The 14,110-nt window shown below is 44.6% G+C and overlaps 1 long non-coding RNA gene across 3 annotated transcripts in view; it reads right to left on the reverse strand.

The window, feature by feature from the left end:
* LOC106043869 (uncharacterized) overlaps positions 1-14,110 on the reverse strand; it is a 52,716-nt gene that overhangs the window by 24,217 nt on the left and 14,389 nt on the right. Inside the window, exons 1-4 of one of the 3 annotated variants that reach the window (XR_010832310.1) lie at positions 12,290-12,325; positions 6,959-7,098; positions 3,682-4,641; positions 3,079-3,211 (exon numbers count right to left, since the gene is read on the reverse strand). This is a non-coding gene — a long non-coding RNA (uncharacterized lncRNA). Of the gene's footprint in view, positions 1-3,078; positions 3,212-3,681; positions 4,642-6,958; positions 7,099-8,920; positions 8,992-12,289; positions 12,326-14,110 lie in introns of those variants that run through there. The other 2 variants (XR_010832311.1, XR_010832312.1) reach the window with 2 other exon arrangements.

Below are 14,110 nucleotides of genomic sequence, written 5' to 3' on the forward strand. Positions count from 1 at the left end.
TAATCTGATTAAAGCATATTTCAAAAGCTACAGAAAGTAGGGAAGGATTTTTTTTCCCCCTATTGCCAAGCTTTTAAAAGGAAGAGTTGTTGTATACATATTTCATAACTTTATTGTGAAAAAAAAGTGATCAAGAGATGTAATGCCCTTGCAACAGCAGTTGTTGCCATTGTGGCAGCATTACAATTATTACAACATTACAAAACCTTATTAAATACTTGCTGTAACAGACAATAAAACGCTAGCTTTGCGCTCACCGCCCGTCATGGATACCGCACTCATTAAGTAGCTCAGTCCAGACATCAGGACCTTGCCCTTTAATAACCATTTCTGCTTTTCCCTTTCGACTGAGGACAACCAGCTCCAAGTCCAGTGCTGGCACCTGCAATTTACAGAAGTTTTCAAGCTATTTGGAACCACTCGGTGCTGGAAACAAAAGCAAAGCCACACGAGGAACCGAGGGGAAGAAGCAGCGATGCTCCGAGCACTTTGGCTTTCTTGGTGTCAGCGAGCTAGGGGCATCGCGCAGTCAGCCCCCAGCAGTCGGTGTGCTCCCCCCGCACGGGGCAGAAAAGTGCTTCAACGCAGCTAATCCCGGGGAAGTGCCCCAAAGAGGCTGCCCCCAGCTAGACCCCATGCTGCAGGACCTCCCCTAGCACAGCAGCCAAAAATTAGCCCCCCCACCCACAGCCTGCTCGGATTCCTGCACCCACAGTGATGTGAAGAGCTTGGGATCTCCAGCTGGAGGGCTGGGCTCTGGCACTGAGTTACCGTGGGGTGCAGCAGAGCCCCCAAATGCCCGCCCGGTCACCGTGCAGCCCCTCTGGGCTTCAGTGGGATGGCAAGGCTCCGGGTCTCACTCCCCTCCAAAAATCGTGCAATGCTCTCAAAAGCAAACGGGCAGAACACGGGCACCTCTGTAAGGTTGCATGCAAGGGAAGAGGTTTCATGCTGCGAGATCATCACCATCCCCTGTGCTCATGGGAACACACTGCCTATTTTAATAGGAAAATGAAAATAACAGAATTGCTACAATCGGTACACGGAGCAGAGATGTTTCTGATCCAAGGAATCATTCCCAGTTGCCATGGAAACAACCTTGCATAAAAGGGACAGTGTTTAACGTCCTGTTGATGTGAAGTACTGCAGCGAATTATGCTCATTTATAAGGGGGCATATTTTGCATGTGATGTAATTCCTCTATTTGTGCACTTCACTGGATTGCAGATTATCGTTTGGAAAGTGATGTTTCACAGCACATAGCCCAAAGGCCAGGTAGCTGCCTGCGGGGACGTGCATGGCAGGACTTCCCCGGCCCCACGCTGTGCCAGCCCTGAGCCAGGCAGGACTGCTATAAATGATGTACATGATATAAAGAGAGACGGTCAAGTTGGCATAGCCCAGCTATTTAGCAGGAGCAGAGTGCTCCCCACAGCTCAGGCTGTCTGCAGCCCCATGGACTCCTTTAACGTTCACATTTTACATGTGCTGCTGGGCCACGTATTCAATAATGCAAAATCAGTTGTTGTTTGTTTTTTAAACAGCTACAATTCCTTTAATGAATAATCATAAGCCCAGGAAACAAAGATGAAAAATTAATATTATGAGTTTATTAACTTGTATTTCCTCTGTTGCTAATGTAGCACTCAATGTTACTCTGGATTACAGCCACAGCTGAGCCATGGCTTTCTGGGGGGCGCGTAGCATCAGCAGGATCTTCCCAAGAGGAAGCGCCCAAGCACAAAAGGAATACCTGGGAAATTTAAACCACAAAAGGAGCTCCTTGTGTCTGTCCTGCTCGGTCGGATTTTTGCCCATCTCCACTTCCCCATGCCCACAGCACCCAAGGGCTCCCCAGGTCTCCTGGAGAGGTCCCCGTGGTGCTAAGCACACCGCGCCGCCCCGGCGAGCTTATCCACGCTCTGCTTACAGAGCGCTTATTTGCTTCTGCTGAGAACTCTCCCAGCACTGCGGAGCACACTTCCAACCGAGCTGGGCCTCGGAGAAAGTAAATGAAAAAGTAGAATCAAGTCAAATGCCACAGCTTTTGTCCCCATCTGTACACAAAGCCAGCTGAAGTCCCTCCCCAAACACTCACCCTCTCGCCTTCCTGCCTCTGGCCCAAGAGCTTCACCAGGAGCTCGAACACTGAGCTCCAGCCCTCAGAGGACCTGGGCGCTGCACTTAGCAGCTCTTTCCACATCCTTCCTGAGTTTGTCTCCTCTGTATTTAAATCATTTACAAAATCCTTCTTTTTAACAAATTTGCAGGGGATGGAGTTCCAAAACTGCATTGTGTATTACGAAAGGACCTATTTTTCCCCCATGCTGTCCTTTGTGCTTCCTGTGAATTTTATTTCTCCTCTTTCTCATATTATTGCCTTCTCTGTGACACTGACCATTTTATATATCCTGCTCAGACATTTTGCGTGCCTTTTCTGTCATTTTCTCAACTGGAAAATCATAGTCTACTTAATTTTCCCAGTCGAAATCACTCCATACTCCAACAAATTAGAGAAAAATGGCAGCAATTATCACTACTGCAGTCTTTTAGACCCTAGATAAGAGGAATGAGCATTGTCAGAATAACATTTAAAATACAGAAACACCACCAATTTAGTTCTTTGTAAAAGAAATACTTTATTTCTCCTGACATTAATCCAGTGGGCACACAGGATCAAGCTATCCACAATGGCCTGAAGATTTTTTCCTACAAATAATGGTCAATGTTGACATCATTTTTGCTTTGTACAGTTTGGATGGCTTCTCCACACACACCACTCACACTTAGAAAGCCTAGTTTTCCCCCACCATCTCTGCCAGTTATGAGAAAGGTATTTTTGCATAAGCTTCAGGATCAGCAGCAGGTGATCAAAGTCACTTCTGCAAGCACAAAAACGCCGAAAGAAGTGAGTGCCCCAAAGATGAAAACCACTAATGCAGTGGTAACTGAACAATGGTGCATGTTATTTGAGAAAAGGCATATTCTTGCACTCAGAAGCAAATAACTCAAGGCTTTGGAGGAATTCTTAAACACTTGAGCACAACCACATGGTGAAGAAAGGAACAGAAACCCAAACCTGGGCCAAGGTTCTCCCAGCCCCAGCTGTCCCATCCCGTCAGTACGTCTGGCTGCACCACAGGGACACGGAGCACTTTTGGGGGCCACTTGGCCCTGTGGGACTTCCTGCAGCTGGAGTCGGTTGTAAATCCTGCAGAGCAGGGACAGAATAAAGGCAATGAACCAAAGCCGGTTTGGGAACACCGAACAAACCAAGTTCAAGAATCTCAAAACGTGACTGCCCTTCAGCATTATTGGTGCAACTTCCAGCAGCAGCTGCCTAAACCCACGAGACAAGAACACTGCATGCTCACTGTACGTTATGTGTTACTCCGTCCCCTGCAAGCACCCTGAAGCACGCGGGCAGCCCTGCTCCCATTCTGCACCCCGTGCAGCCTGGCCAGCCACAAGCAGCTTTGCCAGAACCTGCCGGGGGGCGCGTCGTGGTCCCGCATTGCCACTTGGCAGATGGGACACACAGCGACATGTAGAGATTGGCTGGTTTGTTAGAGAGCAAAGTTACCCACCGTGAAGCAAATTGAAAAAAAAATTAGTAATTTAAATAGTAAATTTAAAAAAAATAATAGTAATTTTAAAAAGAAAAAGGAATAGCAAGATCACCTGTGCAGGCTTGGCTGTGCTGCAGAGGAGAGGTGCCAGGTGTCAGCCTGCATGTGCTGATCCATCCTGGGTCACGGGCAGCAGCTTTCGCACTCCGTAGTTGCCAAGCAGCACGTACATCACAAGGGTAAGTGCCCACTGCGAGCTAAGGCACAGCACTATAATATATCATGCTATACTGCCTTGTCCACCACTCCCATACATCCATTGTTTGCAGTATTTTTTTCCCCAATATGAAAATAGCAGTATACAGCAAATAATTGTCAGCTGTCAAGAGTCAGAAATTAAGTCTAAGATTGGAACAAGTGCAAGCACAAGTACACTCTCCAGCCAGCTCAAAGAATAAGGAAAAAAATCTAGTAGATTTTCCCTATGGGAAGCAATGGCATTCAGGTATTTGTTTTTTCTGGGAAAAATCCTTATATTTGGCCATTCTTAGCAATAAATTTCTATAAAAATTACATCAGTGTTGGCAACTGAAAATAGAAAACATCAAAAAGCCATTTTTGCAGTGCAGAGATGAATCACTTCATTTCCAAGAGCAGCTGCCTAGCAGTATTCTTAGGGTATTCTTAGGAAAAGGATATTTTGGTCACTACAATTGTTTCCCTCTGCAATTAGACCATCCAAGCGCTGCTAGCCCTCCCAACAAGCCCCCTAATCACCAGGCTTTGTCAGGAGAAGCGTCAGGCCTGGCAGTAAGACGCCGTGCAGGGCTGGAAGAGCAGTTCCCCGTGGTGGTGGGAGAAGCCCCTCCGGAGAGCCCCCCGGGCACGGCTGCAGGGCACCCGCATCTGCCCCTCGTCCTCTGGACGCGAGGGCACTCACGAGCAGGCAAGGAAAAAATTAGCACTGAAGAAAAACCTCGGAAAGTCCATGTTGGGGATGTGCAGAGACCGAGGGGAGCACAATTCACAAGCTGTCCACGAGCTGAAGCCTTCGGAGCGGATTTCAGCGTTTCTGTAGGTGGAATCTCAGTTTAGCTACATTTTTGCACTTGAAAAGCAAGACACTAAACATGTTTATTTATCCCTCAAACCATCTGAAGCCTCAAACTCTTATTGAAAACAATAGAACAGTCTTTTTCTGTGAGGAAAAAATATTTGTTCAGTCTACAATGCTAGGTATAACCCCACATTATACACTATATTACTTTAATATGATTATTACCTTATTCAAAAGCAGCATAACAGCAGCTCTGCTGCATCTCTGCCGCTTCAAATGGCAGGAATTATTCTTTTAAGGGGGAACCTGCTGAGGAATTTGCAAGCTGGTGACCTCCTGTGGCTATTTCTCAGTTTAAGACAAAACTAAAACCAATGAAACAAGTACAGTTCTGGAGTTTTTGTCTCAGAAACAGGACTTTTTCTTTAGTCCTGTATACAAAGTTAACCTCTGCTACCCCTTAACAGCAAGTTCCAGAGGTTGTCCCTTCACATACGTAGCTGCTCATAGCTTGATGGAACACTGCAGATAGCAAAAAGTTATAAAAAAACACATTCAGATCTTCAAGAATTTGACAAATGAGAACAACACCTGTGCAGAGGAAGTACAAAGTGCAATACACTTCATAAAACACTCCAAAAGCAGAGGGAGCAGCTCAGCAGGCAGGTACACCTCCCTCAGACCAGTAATAACACCTTTAACAACTCCTGCTTTAAAACTGAGCATTAACAGATCTGGGAGGCAGTTTTCTTGGGTTTTATTTGCTGTTAAAAAGTTTCCTAAGAGGGAGGAGCGCAAGGAAAAGCAGAGGCAGACAAGTCTTGGTGTCTGTTTGTGTTCTGAAATGCCATGGCTTACTTTTCAAAAGCCTGTGTGTGTCCTTACACCTGTCTGTTTGCACACGTATATGTGTATTTGTGCACAGATACAGCCCACAGAAAGGCTCTCACGGAAGATTAAACTTTCATAAAAGTACACTGAAAACTACATGGAAATAGACTTAACATTTATTCAAAAAATGTCAGCCTGCCGAAGTTTATTGCAACTTCAGGCTTTTGTCTGGCGTTCATATATTTCGCAAGTTAGCTGTTATTTCCTAACAAAGAGGAGAAAATGAGGCAGCATGCCCATAAGCTCACCGGGGAAGCCAAGCATTCCCCCCACGAGCCTGCCCAGGCTGCCCATGCCGAACCCCAGCATCCCCCGACGCTGCAGGAGGCGCACGGAGGCAGCACGGTCCAGCAGGCAGGCTGGCGGTGCCGATGCCTTGCTTCACGAGCACTACATCAGCTCCAAAACGAGTGGCTCTGGACAGCAGCAACTGCCCCAACAGCCCAGGGCTGCGACCTGGCTGCACAGCAGAGCGACACTCACTGTATGGCGTTATTAGTCCGAGGAGAAAAGCAGGCAAATAACCTTCCTTATGTGTGCAGTGGGAAAACTCTCATAAAATGTGTAACAGCAAATGCGTCAGATTATTTGAGGTTTCCTTAAAAAGCACAAGATTTTTGGAAATACAAAGACTAGACCATGTAATTGCCTTGCCAATGTTTCTCCAGTGCAAACATCAGATTGTTTGTGGGAAATAATAGTTAAATCAACAAAGATAATAAAAGGTGCTGCAAGGAGGTTGAACCTGCTTTTGAATAACTCAAAGTATTTTGGAGATTGCATTTTTTTTTAAAGTGCTAGAACTCAGAATTACTTTCACAAGTAAGAATATTCAAAAAGTAGTTTTTCTTTCATTTATTCACAAAAGCAGTAGCTCTGTCCTCTACTAGGCTGTTCACTGAGGAAAGCAGAGCTGCCCTAGGAAATCTTATTTACTGTAATCATCTGCCTTTATTTTCCTGCATGCCTTTTTCACTGTGCCCTGAATAACTCACTAGATGCATCCACAGCTCCAGTACAAAGAGCCCTCAGCACCACCTCCTGCATTGCCTCAAAGCACGGTCTCTGGAGGCTCCCTTTAAATTGGTGCTAGGAAGTTTTCCTCCTCCTGAGTTTAGTCCCTCAAACTCTATAATCATTAAGACAAGGTGTTAAAAAACAAACCAGGAAGCACAGAAACACTCAGCAGCTATTAAATGAAAACACCTTAATTAGAAACTTATTAGAAACCCATTTCTTATTTATAAGCAGTGTTAAATGTTAATAAGGATAAAACCAGCAGTTGCCTAACAAAAACTGAACCAATTATGTCGAACCACACAGCGCAAGGAGATGTACATCCTCAGCACCTCCTGAACACCAAGGGCTTTCAAAGTCAGCCTCAAACCAGAAAACAGTGACTTCTCTGGGCTCGACAGAGTGCCCCAAACCAGCCACTTGCCTTTTATCCTTTATGTGGAATTGTCCCAGAACTTGGAAATCTTGGCTTTCCGTGGTGCACAGGGGTCGCACTTGCAAAGGGCAGTCTGTCTTCGGTCTCTCTCATTTCCACTGTTTAGGCTCAGCCCTGGGGCCATTTTACTGAAAAAAAAAAAAAGCCTCTCATCAGTCTGATGAAGCAATTGCGTTGAGTCTACGCATCCACAAAGTTACTCTGAAGTGACAGTATTTCACCCAGATTTCCCCATCTCACATAACACCACCTCACTGTGCGTCTCACCACAGACCTCCCCCCGTTGGGAACTTGTTTGGTTGAGAGCTTTGTGTGTCAACATTTATTGCTGCTATTTCAGTTTGTTTGCTCAGTCCCTTCCCTGCCCCACCTCTCCCTCCTCAATCCAAAAGATATCAAAGCTTGCTCAACACTTGGAGGCATCACACACAATTCAGTGGTATCCAAGGGTCAGGGTCGGAGCTCCTGTGACGAGCAACTTTTGCAGACGAAGTTAGCAAGGGAAGAGCTATTACCAGTTTATATTAAAGCCTAATTTTTAAGGACTAGCATCTAGGAGAAATAGCTGTTTAGAAAAGAACAAACAGAGGAAGAAGAGGGGTTAGGACCATCAGGAGTAGCACTGATAAAGGCCAGGACTGAAGTTGATGAGACAAGACTAAATGCGAGTGCCAGGCTCTGTGGAAAGACCCAATTCAGCAAGCCACCAAGCTTCGGCTCAGGGTTAAGTGAGGACAGAGACAAATGAGTTGTGGGCCAGACAAAGTCAGTGAGCACACAGACTGATTTACCCCAAAGAAGATTTTCACTGTTTTATGCAAGAAAGATAATTATCTGCTTGACCACAAAATTATACGCTATTAGAAATAATTTTACTCATTTCGTAATTAGAAGATTAACCGAAGCTCTCTTTATAACAGTTGTAAGAGTTCATCTTGCACATTATGTGGGATATAGTTCATTAGTTGCAACTAGCTGGTCTTAATCTAAAGGATAATAGCCCTTTACATTCAGCAAAAAAATTACAAATTTCTTTTACAAGGTCTATTAACTTCAGCTGGTAACTACCAGCCTATTACCTTCATTTTGTAGACGGCAAACTGACTATAAACAGAGTAAATAGACTACATCCCATTTCTTGGTATTTTTACAAAGTCCTTCTGAAGACACACGTCAAGCTGCCTTCAGCTTCCCATGTTCACTGCTTTCAGACCCGAGTCCTTTGGCTTACGTTCGGTACAAAATAAAACCACAGAGGTCAGATGCTGCCTTTGACCATGCATGGAAAGTACATCATCGAGATGGGGCAGAAGGGGAGGAAATGTTTCTGAGCACTGTATGATACTCAGGGCTCCAAGCTTCCCCGCTGCTATGACACCTCCAGCTGGAAGAAGCCAAGGTGCTGCATATTGAAACCTAGGGCCACACATACAAGACAGCATTGTTCATCATCCCACTTAACCTTTCAGATAAGAATTTGTCTGCAGAAGCAGGCAAAGCAACCTACCACCAGTGCAAAGAAACACTGTTCATGTCTTTTAGGAAAACATTCTCAAAAGTACAAAACTATCTTGTTGGAAATAAAACCAAAGTCAAATTAAAGAACATTAGCCAAAAGAAAAATAGCTCACTGATTACAAGAGACCACAAAATTTTTTCCACCAAGACAATAAAATACATTAGCATAACTTTTCCTAGACTCAAACTATACCATCTTCTAAACAATTTTTATATTCACTGATTTTTTTGTTTTAAATTAAAAGGTGGATCACGCAAGAAGTTTCCAAAATAAGAATGAGCTGAATTTAAACATTGAAACTTCAGTAACAAACGTTTTCTTATTAAAAACCAACCCCTTCTTCCCCACCACCCCAAGAAAACCACCTCTCCCCCATCTCCTGCTGCTCACTTCTCAATGGAGAATAGCGGTGTTATCATTTTTCCACTTACATAAGACGTTTTCAGCTCGCTGTTTGGGTCCCAGTTAATTTCCCTGTGTCGCACTGCCCCCTAAAGTTCCGTCGCGTTGTGATTTTTCCAGCCACTTACCTTTGGTGGCACCTGCCCAAGGATGGTGCCTGCCCAGGTTCCCCCATCAGTGGAAAGCAGACCAAGGCGGGCTGGCACCCGTCAGTGGGCGAAGGCACTTACACAGATCTCGGTTTGTAACAGATGTCCCTGCAAGGGCATTTTCATAGCTGTTTACAACCAAGCGGAAGCCCAAGGAACCTGCCAGTCCTACAAAGCATTTGGAGGAAATCTTTTGAACACCACGGGATGGTTGTCAAGTGCCAGGACAGAGGCTGCAGCATCTCCAGCCTTGGGGAGGGAAAAGGTGCAGAGCAGCCTGGTGTCCCACTGGCCGCACTTCAGGAGAGGTCAGATAAACATCCCAGGGGTCCTGCCCAGGCTGTCTGGTTCTAGGGATGGGTGGGTTTTGAATTAAAAAACAAGCAAACAAACAAAAACACTTAATGCAGTGATTTTTACTAGCAATAGCAGTTGCCTGATAAGGACTAAAATAAGCTCCCAAGACCTGTAGCTCCTGCTCAGATATGTACATGTCAAAACATCATAAAACAACATTTTTCACATGAATACCTACATAATAAACCATAAAATCCGCACATCATCCTGAATATTGAAAAAGGAGACTTATCGGCAATACTAATTTCAGCTTAGTTTACAGAAACAGTTCCCTCAAAACCAATCCCAAACCTCTTTGGGAATTTTTAGTCCCAGAGTACTCCTGCTAGTGGTGGAGCTCAACACAAAAGGATTTCACTGCAACTAACCCCAACACTTGTTTTAATCTCTTCTGGTATTAATGAGCTATCCTGTATGCTCCAGTGTTGCTCCCATTTGTGTACGAGATGTTCACCAGGAATCATCATCCTCTGAATCAAAGCGCAATTCTACCAAACAGACTCTTTAATTACTCAGCTAGAGAACTACATGCAAATGAGCATGGCCCCTTCCTGCATTTTCCAGGCTGATCTGATTACTGATGCTCTGCAGCAACAGTTGTGTACATGTGCCGCGTGCCGCTGTTAACAATTGGAAATACGCTGTAGTTCAGTACCAAATTAATGAGCAAGGCTGTGTCACGGGTACCTGCAAGCAACGTTGTTCAGAGCTAGTCACTGGGGAGGACAAGGGAAAAATGCCCACTAGAGAAAAAGCTTAGAGGAGGTTCCAGCCTGAAGCTGGGGAAGCTAGCTATGCACCCGTTTTGTTACTCTGAGTAGCCTAGACCACAGAAATAAACTAAATTTAGAAGTGATCCACTTCCTGTAATAACCACCCCTCTTGTCTACACACATAGCTGTTAGTTTGTTTTTAAATGATAGTATACATGTACACAGCACACCAAATAACAGGAAAAGTGGAATAAATTGGCTGCAATACACCTCCACTCACTCATTTTAGAAGTGGAGGTTTATCCAAGACCAAAGGCTCTGTAGTTCTTGTGAGTCTTAAGACCGAGGAACCAAAGCCCAAATACTGCTACTGAAAGAAAATCATTCCATAGTTTCCATTTGGTATTCAGAAAGGTCCTTATATACACATTTATTGACATTTTGGAAGTAATCTGCCTTAACAGTAAAGGCCTAAGGTCCTTCTGGACTGAAGTAATTACAGTCCAAGTGGATTCTGATTTTTTTTTTTTTTAAGAAATAATAAATAATGAAACATAGGTTGGAAAGCTCATGATTTCTGTAGAGATGAAGGAGAGCTCTTCCGTTTGATTTTAAAACCTGTAAACTCTCCAAAGCAATTTTATTCACAATCCCAGAGTATTTTCATTGCCTAGAAAGTAAGCCTACAATCAGTCCCTGTCTTCTCCTTTTCTCAGCCCCTCAATTAAGTTTCACTGACTGTGTTCACTCCAGATTAAATCAAAGTGACCAAGACAGTAAGCTCCATCAAAGCAGGAAAAACACTTGTACAAAGTAATCAGAGGTCTTCAAGAGGTCTTGAATATTGCCTCCAGAGAGATACTTACATGCTAAGATATTCTAGGTGGCTAATGAGTCTGTACAAGGGACATCAAATCAAAACAATTGCAGAAAGAGATGACAACATCCAGGTCTGCATGCAAATATAGCTTTATCTGCAATGCAGATAGCTATTTAGCATCAGATGGAGATTGAAATGTACTTCAACAGATTGAATCTCCTCTAGCCTAAACAGTGTTTTCATTTTTTACATGAAGCTGGTAATTATATTTTCCACTTATACCTGGAAATTTCAGCAAATATTCCACACAAGATATTCTGATTGGAATCATTTGTTTTAATGGAAATATGCTACAAATTAGAGAATTTTTAATTTATTTATTTATTTATTTTAAGAAAGAATTCTATGTGCAAGGTTAGGCAGCTCTTCAGTACCTCTGAGTGCAGCTCTGCGAGCAGCCTGTGCCCCAGGGCACAACAGGGGGCCTGGCACTCCACGGGCTGTCCCTCAAGCTGCAGGAAACAGAGCTATACCCACAGCCACACTGTTCCTGCTTTTAAACTTGCCTGTCTGAAAATTGGGAGTTTCTGGAGAAACACTGCGCTGAGCAGTGTTTGGAAGACAAGGAGGCGGAGAACACTGAAACTCTTGCAAGATACTCACTGAATGCAGTAAGAAAAAGCTTTTGAGTTTGTCTGGTTTTAAAACAGAAGAAGACTAGCATAAAAAGGAAAGACCTACAGCCTCCCAAAACTGAAGAACCAGCCTCATGCCCTGACCGAGGCAGATGAATTCGGCTGGCAGCGCCTGCCTGCTCTCCTCCTGCCACGAGCCCCGCTGGGCAGGCTGCAGGGTCACTGCTGGCTGTGCCTCCTGCCCCGAGGGCTGAAGCCAAGGGATCTCCCCTTAACTCAGAAGTTATTTGCTCACACCTCGAGCCTCCATCCTAAGAACAGAGCCACTCGTGCTGCACAGGCCTGGTCTCCTGGCTTCTCTTCCCAGCCCACTTGCCAACTCCTCTGGAGGGGCAGAGCTTCATTAGCTGGGTTAGCTCAGCCTGTCATAGAGCTCCAGTTATGCTCCAAACAATAGAAATCACTACCAAAAAATACACTTAATGAGGTTGTGAAGTAGGCGTGCAGAGTCAGAGCAAAAGCCTGCATCCAAAGCTGCTCTGTAAGTCTCTCTTAGCCATAACCAAGTTTCATTTCCCTCAGCACCTCTGAAATAGAAAACCCACAAAAACTGAGCTGTCTGCTGGTCCCCCAGGAACAGCCTAGCTACGAGGCCACCACTAACCCTACAGCAGTGCCAAAGAGAAGCAAGCCCACCTCTGGGCACCCCCCAGACACCACGCACCTCCCTGACCCCACAGCAACAGCATCACAGGCCCCAGGCCTCCCCTACCCCCTGGGCCTGGTCTTAAAGCCTAGGGGGAACCAGCTGAGCTAATTAGCTAATCAGCAAGAACCCTTTTAACGACTGTGCAGGTTTTACACCATTCTGCTATGCTTTCTCTTTGCTCTGCCTGCCTTCTGTATCCAAAATAGCTGCCTAGCACTATTTTAACCTGGAAGGTATAAGGGGAGCTTGGCATGTGCAGGTTTTCTGAAGTTGCCCAAACAGAAGGAAAAACTGAGCAAGCAGACGTGAGACAGGCAGTGGCAGGAGGGGTGCTGAAGGTGGTCACCGGCCTGGGGCGGTGGCTGGGTCAGAGCATCCCTCAGGAGCAGCTCTGCACAGCACCCTCAGCTCCACGCGGTGTGTTCTAGGACAAATTACCCTGCACGAAATGAGTACCACAAGTCAGTCTTTGTGAATCCATGGCCTGATTTATTATGTCATCCCTACATTTTTACAGCAAAGAGAAATCCTGAAATACATCTTCTATCACGGGGAGCTGATTTATGAATTACAGACAACTGTGAATTTAGATAGCCAAGTGTTTTGTAATCTTTCCTGACATCTTTCTCCTGACAGGCCATAGCTTAATTCTATTACATAAAATGTCTTTGAATGAATTAACTGTTAAGTCATCTTCTCTCTGTTTTCAATTCTTTAGTTTTGATACACAAATTAAATGACCTTCCCTAGCAATCCCGAGTGGTATTTTTTAGCTGACATCTTATTAATTAAGGAAATTCATACTCTCAAAATACAATCCCTGTATTCCACGGAAGGCAGACTGAGATAGTACTGTGAGGAGAGAATGCAGGACCTAAGAAGTGCTAAGCCAGGAATGTGTGAGATACCTAAATATTATTAGATATTTATAACTTTACTCATTACCTATGCATGAGAATAAGAGGTTTCTACCTTTCCGGAGTTTTATTGCATATGGATGACTCATACAAAAATGAATAGCGGTCCTGCTTCCCAAAGGAAACCCATCACCCAAGTGGAGAAAAGTACCTGCCCCTAGAGAGTGTGTGTTGGGTCTTGTGGGACACATTTTTCCTTCACCCTGCAGAACCACCTGCCCTCTAACTACAGCCCCCTTGCATTCCTTGCACTGGGGGCAAGGAAACGTGGATAAATATTAAACATCAGGAATGCAGCAGCCTTGCCTTTACTGACGACATATCCAACACAAAACAAGGACAACGGTATCCTGAAAGTCCTTACGGCAGAGCTTTGGGGTCCCATGGGGAGTTCTGGCTTTCTGTCGCATCTGCCAGAGCAGGGGCCACGTGCGGGGAGCGCTGCTGTGCTCAGCACCCACACTGTGCCCAGGGCTCCTGTGCTTCCAGGTGTTGGCATGCTTCATGGTATTTATAGTCAAAGATCCCAAGGCTGTTACATCCTAATATGGAAACAAAACAGATTTGGCTGAAAAACTGCTCAACATTTTCCTCCACATTTTTTCTCTGCAAAGCAACATAAAAATAAGATGTGCTTTTGTGACAGCTGAACACCTGACTGTTGTCATGTCACTGTGCAGTAAAGCAAGCAGTAGAGAATATAGTGCAATACAGTATATAATGTACGTAAAATGTTACTATTCTGCAAAATAGTAGGCCAGGACTACAGATTTCAGGACTTCTGTGTTTTTTATATTGCCACTTTTTTTCACTGAAGGGGAATAAATTTTCAGATACAATAGTTTGGGAAAATACCCACATGTAAAAATCTTCATTGTGGTCTATGCAAAGGATTTATAAACCTTAGCTTAAATTTACA

This window comes from Anser cygnoides, chromosome 6, assembly GCF_040182565.1.
Source record: "Anser cygnoides isolate HZ-2024a breed goose chromosome 6, Taihu_goose_T2T_genome, whole genome shotgun sequence".
Taxonomy (NCBI): Eukaryota; Metazoa; Chordata; class Aves; order Anseriformes; family Anatidae; genus Anser; species Anser cygnoides.